Source organism: Galeopterus variegatus, unplaced genomic scaffold, assembly GCF_000696425.1.
Source record: "Galeopterus variegatus unplaced genomic scaffold, G_variegatus-3.0.2 Scaffold3466, whole genome shotgun sequence".
NCBI lineage: Eukaryota > Metazoa > Chordata > Mammalia > Dermoptera > Cynocephalidae > Galeopterus > Galeopterus variegatus.
This window is the reverse complement of record NW_007729577.1, coordinates 78,422-86,279: the sequence shown is the minus strand read 5'-3', so window position 1 is coordinate 86,279 and position 7,858 is coordinate 78,422.

Genomic DNA, 7,858 nt, shown 5'->3' with positions numbered 1-7,858 from the left:
ATGACACACATCTGCTACATGCACAGTATTCATCTAGGCCCTTCCACTTTCCCCTATTGAACTTAGAGGGCATAAGGAACCAGCACCAAAATGATGCTCATGCTGCTTGCTGTCCTTTGAGTAACAGTCCTTTGTCTGTGACCTGGGAGTCTCATGTCTTCTCCCCTTCATGAAACAAGCTGTAAGTGCGGTAAAATTTCAGACCCTGACACTGGTCAACGACAGTCTGTATTGCTTGAGATAATAGGGCTCTTACTGATCTTACAAGTTTTAAGAACCCTTTAAGTATAAGAAGCAGGTTCCTGCAGATGCATGGAAACTTATATGCCACCAAGGAGTCTTCCTGTCCATTGTCCCCTCCTGTCTGGCTTTGTTGCTCCATCTCTTTTGGCTCATTCTGTGCCTCACAGCATGACCACTTACCCATATATGGATTATCCTGTCTCTTTCCTACCACTTTTCTTAAGGAACATTTTTTCCAATATTTGCCAGCCAGCTCCGTGCTATCAAACTACCCAGTGCATGACCCTGGACCTTCACTACTGAACCATCCTTCATTAAGCCCACACCTAATATAGAATACAGTATGTGCTCTGCAGATAAGGGCTCTGCCCCCCTTCACAAAAGACAGGGGGACAAAGGGCTCCAAGTGTTCAACCAGGAAATTCTTTGGATATAATATGATGTTTGTAAAATCAGTAAAGTATATTCAGAAAGTTACCAGAAATATTTTATGTACCAAAACCCATAATTTTTGTGAGGAGTGTTACATCATTGGTTTTATTATGCAAGCATTGCTTATTATATCTCTGAAATGTCTCTCAAATCTGCTCCTTCTTCTCCATCTCCTCAGTGAGGCCAGAGCCAGGTCTACTTTCTTAGACAATTTCATAGCCATCTGCCTTTGATGGTCCACCTAGTTTCACATATTCTTTTCTGTAAGTCATTGTTGCATCTTGCAGGCAAAGTTACCATTCTAAAGCACTGGCCTACTTTTATTCTTCCTGTGCTACCCACCCCAGAATCCTATGGGAAAAAAGTCAAACTCCTCAACCCAACATGTACCCTTTGCAGCCTGACTCAACTCACCTACCCAGCCTCACCGTCACCATACACCACCGCTGCCCCATAGGTTAAGATGTCTTCAGCTGTCAGAACCAGAAAAATAAAACTCCAACTTGATTGTATTCTATAGGGGAATTAATTGCCTCACACAGGAGGAAAACCAGAAACACAGGAAGCTCTGAGCTGGTTTACTGATGACCCTCTCGAGGACAGGACCTTTGCACCTTTCCATACGGTCATTCTTGCAGTGTCCGCTTGGTCCTCAGGCTAACTACCCTCTCAGCTTCAAGATCACTGCAGCAGTCACATCCAGACATGATAACATCCTATAGAAGAGTACAGTCTGTCTCTTACCCATGCTTCTTTTTAAGAATAACAAAACCCTTCAAGAAGCCCTCGAATAGACTCTCCCCTTGCAACTCATCAGCCAGAATGGATTACATGCTCATGTCTAAACCAGTTACTTCAGGGGAACAGGAATACTATGACTGGTTTAGACTAGCCAAAATTTACCCGTGAGCTGAGATAGAATCATCCTCTCTGGAGACTGGATATCTGAAGAAGATCAAGGTTTTGTTAACAAGTAGGCAGGACAGTGGGTGTTAGGTAGACACCATAACCAAAAGAATCTGCTCTGACCGGGTCATCTAAATTATAGTGCCTTGGGAGATCTGAGATAAGTCAGTAATCACATCCACCTGTCCTGGAACATGTTATCATAAGACCATTTTACTTAGAAGCAGCCATAAGGGCACCAGAAAGCCACAAAATAACCTATAGTACTTCTTATGACCCTTACCCCAGAACCCTTCATATAGTATGTAACTCAGTAACACCACCAAATCTATATGTCATTTACTGCCAATAGAAAGCCTGATAAAGTAATTGGGTGGAGCTGTCTTGCTCTCTCTTTTAACCCTTCCTCCTTCTTGTGATTATAAAATGTTAAGCTCTGTCAACTCTCTTTAGAACACATTTTCAGGGCTCCCTGATTTATGTATCTCCCTGGTTGCAATCGTCATATTGGCTCAATAAATCCTTGCTATATGTATTTGGTCTCAGTTCTTTTTGGGTCAACAGGGTGCTTGAGTGTGTCTCCTCAAGTAGTAAATAAATACCTCTGAATCAGGGAATGTGTTTATTTTTATAGACTCTTATTTTGTAACAGTATCTAATGGTGCTTAACAATGTTTAGAAACATAAATTAGATGCTGAATTAACGATAGCCTGGGTAATCTGAATGTATATAAAATTATATTATACTTGATTTACTGTGCTCTGAATGTAAGAACATTCAAGAATTCTCCAAAGTACATTTGAGAATGTCCCATGTGACTGATAAGAGGATGAATTTTGTTTATTTGATTGGTTGCATTACCTTAGGCTACGTATAAGAATTGTGAAACTATGGTAAACCCCAAATGATATAAAATTATGGATCCCAAATTGAGAAGAAGAAAATAATCAAGCAAGGGCTTCAAGTCCTAAGCTGCAATCTTTTTTTCAATTGTTTTAGTTATGTTATTACACTACATGAGTCTGGATTTTGCCTTCCATTTAATTGCTGTGTTCTCTGGTCGATGATAAAATGCCTACATTTTCAAACAATCTGGAATATTGCCTTCGTGAAAAACGCCTTTGATCTGTTTCTGTTTCTGCATGCTTGATTCAGGGCTTGGATTTGCTGGTTCGTGTCTCTTTGTGGAACACCATCAGCCTGCCAGGGTTCTAGCACAGCCCAGGGCCAATTCAGACAGGGGTGGAACCATGCATGTGAAAGTGCTTTGTCAACCCTAAAGTACTGTAGAAACATGACGAGGGTGTTGTGATTATTGGTCTGTGCCATGAGAAGCTTATGGTATAGACCAGGGTTAGCAAACCCAGGGCCAATTCAGACAGGGGTGGAACCATGCATGTGAAAGTGCTTTGTCAACCCTAAAGTACTGTAGAAACATGATGAGGGTGTTGTGATTATTGGTCTGTGCCATGAGAAGCTTATGGTATAGACCAGGGTTAGCAAACTTTTTCTGTAAAGGGCCAGATAGTAAATCCTTTAGACTTTGCAGGCCATTTGGACTCTGTCACAACTGCTCACCTCTGCTGTTGAAGCATGAAAGCAGCCATATGCAATAACTGAACAAATGAGCATGGCTGTGTTCTCACATAATTTTATTTACAGATACTGAAATGTGAATTTCATAAAATGTTCATGAGTCATAAAATATTACTCTTCTTTTGATTTCTTTCAACTATTTAGAAATGTGAAAACCATTCTTAGCTCACAAGCTGTACAAAAACAGGTTGTGGACAATATTTGGTCCATGGGCCATAGTTCGCTGAACTTTGGTGTAAACTGTAGACACTTCATGTACCAAGATAGCTGGGGGGCAATGGAGCCTATTGAGGTTATTTGGACAGTATCAAAGTAAGCACTCAGGAAAACATTCAACTTGTAGTAGAGGCATTAGAAAGTCACACTAGCTCTGAGAAATTTAATTTATTTCTTTGGAAATAATTGTGTTCCTCTCATATCTTGTTCTTATGACCTGAATTCACTAAGAAGGTGAGATCTGAGCTCAAGCCAGACGGAAGCAAGGGGCTTGGGTAAAGAAAGTGAGAGAGGCGCTGACTTCTGCAGAGCCAAGGGCAGGTCTACATGATGACCTGGACTCCCCAACATGTTGCCCCAAAGAAAATAAGCCCTGGTGGGACACTGAGGAAGGAGGACAATTTTTGTCGTGTTTTTGTTGTTGTTGTTGTTGTTGTTAACCAAACCTTGATAGATGTTTCCGGAGCCATCTCTTGAAGTTAGAAATTAAAACAAGACAGCAGGCAGGCTCGCCCTGTTTTTACAGCAATACGTTCCTGGAAACCACGCTGGAAAACACACAGTGAAAAAATCACCCTTATTCTTCCACCACTTTGTCCAGCCTTTGTTTCTCCACATTCTTCCTCAATGTCAGTGCCAGGCTCTAAGATGCCAACTGGATTTGCTTGGGGGTTGTGGAAATTGCAGAAGCAGAGTCTTATTAAAATGTCGGTTGCTGGGAAAGGCGGTAAGAGCACAGAGGTGGCCCTTTGGCCTTACTGAACCAGAGCAGCTGTGAAATGTGAGCACAGAGAGAAACAGGGGAGGCACAGGAAAGGGTGAGCACAGAACATGCTGTGTTTCCTAATCACCCACAGATCCAGCGGAACACTAGCAGCTTTCACTAAAGTGTGGGAAGTGCGGGGAGGGAACTGTGTGGTGCTCTCAGTGCTGGCTATGACCTGCCACCTGGTGTCCCAAGGTCTGGCCAACAGCTAGAGCTGTGTGGTTGGGTGTGCAGTACAACAGCAGGAGTATGAGATCCTGAAAACAGTTGCTCTCCTCAGCAACCCCACTGAGATTAAGGTGGAAATCCTTTTCAATCAGATATAATAAAAGTTTGATTCAAGGGCCAGAGGTAGAGTCTATCAAATATTCCAGAAGATGCATTAAGTGCTTCGAAGAATCAAGTTGGAGTCCATCAGTGCATGTGAAATTAAAAATCAGCAGGCCATTATAACTTGCATATTTTAAAGATATTGTTGAAAAGTATGTTAGCTCCAAGAATCTGCTGTCTGATTATTCTTCAGGAACTGTTTTAGTGCTCCAAGGGCAACGTGATCAGGAATGAGCTTAGAAGTCAGGGACAGGAAATGGTCTGGATTACACCAACACCATTGGGTGAAACCAGGAGCCACAGCTGATTAAGGGGCGTAACATCCGATATGGAGTGGGCTGAGATTATTTTCCTTCAAACTGTCCAGATTTTTAGTGACTATAAAATCAACTTAATGGGTTGGAACCACATTTTTTAAGGTAATTAATTTATTGTCTGATAATTCAGTGCCTGTACTTCCTTCACACTAGGAGTATGTAAGAGGATGTTTGTCCTTAATGCCCACCCCTTGATGTTGCTTCCTTCAGAAGGGCTTCCCTGATTGCTCATTCTAAACAGTCCTCCAGCACACACACACACACACACACACACACACACACACACACACACACACACACACACACACACACACACACACACACACACACACACACACACACACACACACACACACACACACACACACACACACACACACACACACACACACACACACACACACACACACACACACACACACACACACACACACACACACACACACACACACACACACACACACACACACACACACACACACACACACACACACACACACACAGACACCCTACTCTGTTTCGTTGTCTTTGCGGCACTTACAATTAACTAAAATCTTATGTGTTTTCTCTCTCCCCACCCATCCCACTTATCAACTCCATGAGCTCGGGGCCTGAGTGTCTTTTTCATTGTTATATCTCCAGTGCCCAGAACTGCACCTGCCACCTAGTAAGTGCTCAGTTAACACATATGGCATTGCTGTAAAATTGCCCTGAGTGGGAGGTTCTAGCCCATGGCTTTAGCTGCTGCTGCTCACCATACAGACACCAGCCTTCCCTCCCAAACCCCTGCCTGCAAAGACTCAACACAGGCCACGTGACTTGTCAAACATCTGGGCTGGACCTTCCTTGTGTAGTGTTTCCACCTTGTCTGCCAGCAGCTGTTGTGCCATCTGCCACCCTCATTTCATCTTCATTTAAGCTCATCCACACCAACTCCCCTTTGAAATTTCTTTCAGTCAATTTTAATCACTTTTTGGTGTAGCTTTATGAATTTTAACACCTATGTATACATCTCTGTAACCAGCACCACAATCAGAAACCCCCCAAAAAACTCCATTATGCTATCCCTTTGTAATCACCCCCCATGCTAACCCATGGCAACCACTGATCTATTCTCCATCACTGTAATTTTGTCTTTTTGAGGCTGTCATATAAGTGGATTCTCATATAAATGTCGTATAAAGGTTACTCAATATAATTCCTTTAAGATTCATCCAAGTTGTTGCATGTATTGATAGTTTCTTTTTATTGCTAAGTAGTATTCCACTGTGTGGAGGTACCACATTTTCTTTAATCAATCACTCTTTGAAGGAAATTTAGGTTTTTCCAGTTCTTGGTGATTGTGAATAGAGCTGCTATAGACATTCATGTACAGTTTAATGTGACTATGTTTTCATTTTCTCTAGGATAAATATCTAGCAGAGGGGCCATACCTACCATTTTGCACTTTCCCCAGCAATGTATAAAAGTTCCAGCAGCTTCACATCCTCCCAAGCACTTAGTATCATCAGTTTTGTTGTTTTTTAAACTTAGCCACTATTATAGGTTTGTAGTGGTATCTCACTGTGGTGCATTTTTAATGAAAAAATAATAAAATAGATTTAAAAATAGATTGCATCACAGAAAACCATGGTAAACACTGTTTGTACATGTATATGTATTTGTATGCATCTAAGTACACACAATCATAAATACAGATATGTACTAAGTCATAACATAAAATATATTTCATGAGTTATGGTAAAACAATCTTTGAAAGCCAATTGTTCATACCAAGGGATGGAGAATCAAGGGCTGGCATTTTGCTTGCTCCACAGTGAGTCAGCAGAAATCTAAAACCCTTAAATATGCTCAATACTATAGCAGGAAGAAGAAACTTAGACTTCAGGTTAGACTTCAGGGTAACAATTGAAAACTGAGTCAGGGGAACGGTGAAGATATTATCAGTGTCAAGAAGCAGATTCAACAGAACTCACTCCACTTTGTTCGCTCATGCTTCTATATGCACCATATCAAAATTTGGGGGGCCTGTCCTGGTTTTTCAACGAATGTACCATCTAATAGAGGAGATATGATGTAAATACAAGCATGGCTATGGGAAGTATTGAAAAATAAGTGTTGATGTGTCTTTTTCTCCTTGTTTTTTTTAAATCTATATAATGCATTATCTCACCCAAGAGGATATATTTCATTTAAAAATAAAGAGGTCATGTCATAGTGGGGAAGTAGGTATAGGGGAACCTTGATTCATAGATGAAGGGATTGTGGACTAATTTGGCTTTCTGGAGAACACACTTGCAGTAGTTAAATGACATACACATATACTTGCTGACCCAGCACGTCTAATCACGAGTATGAAATATATTACAAATTTTACATAGGTCCACAAGGAAATACAAGGATGTCCCTTGCAGTGTCATTTGGGGGCTCATAAAGTTGGAAGCCATCTGGGTATCCATTACCAAAAGAGCTGATAGAGAAAATGTTGTGGATGAATACTACGGCATAGTAGGCAGCAGTTAGAAGCCATGGAATTACACAGGGAAGGGACTTAAAAATATCGTGTTAAGAAAAGACTAAGCAACTGGATGAGATATGTACAACACTTACATAAATTAAAAACACATGTATACAAACAATAACGCAAATGTTGCCAGTACACACAAAAAAGCACATCGTAATGGTTGTCCATTGAAAGAGAGAAGCAAAAACTGGCAAATAGGAGTAAAAACAGAATTTTTTTTTTTCCCCTTTTTTGTCTTTTTTACTGACCGGTAATGGGATCGCAACCCTCGGTGTTGCGCCCGCACCGCGTTCAGCCAGAGAGCGGGCACCGGGCTCCACATGGGATCCGAACCCTCGGCGGGAGCGCCACGGCACTCCCAAGCAGTGCACTCTCCAGTGCGCCACCGGGCCGGCCCAAAAACAGAATTTTTTTAAAAAAAGAAAAAGAGGCTGGTCAGTTTTTCAGGTTTGCTCCGTGACTCTTGGCCCTGAGCCAAGGGGGTCTCAGTGGCTGTTAGGTTTCTGCTGTAGTGGCATGTGTTGTTT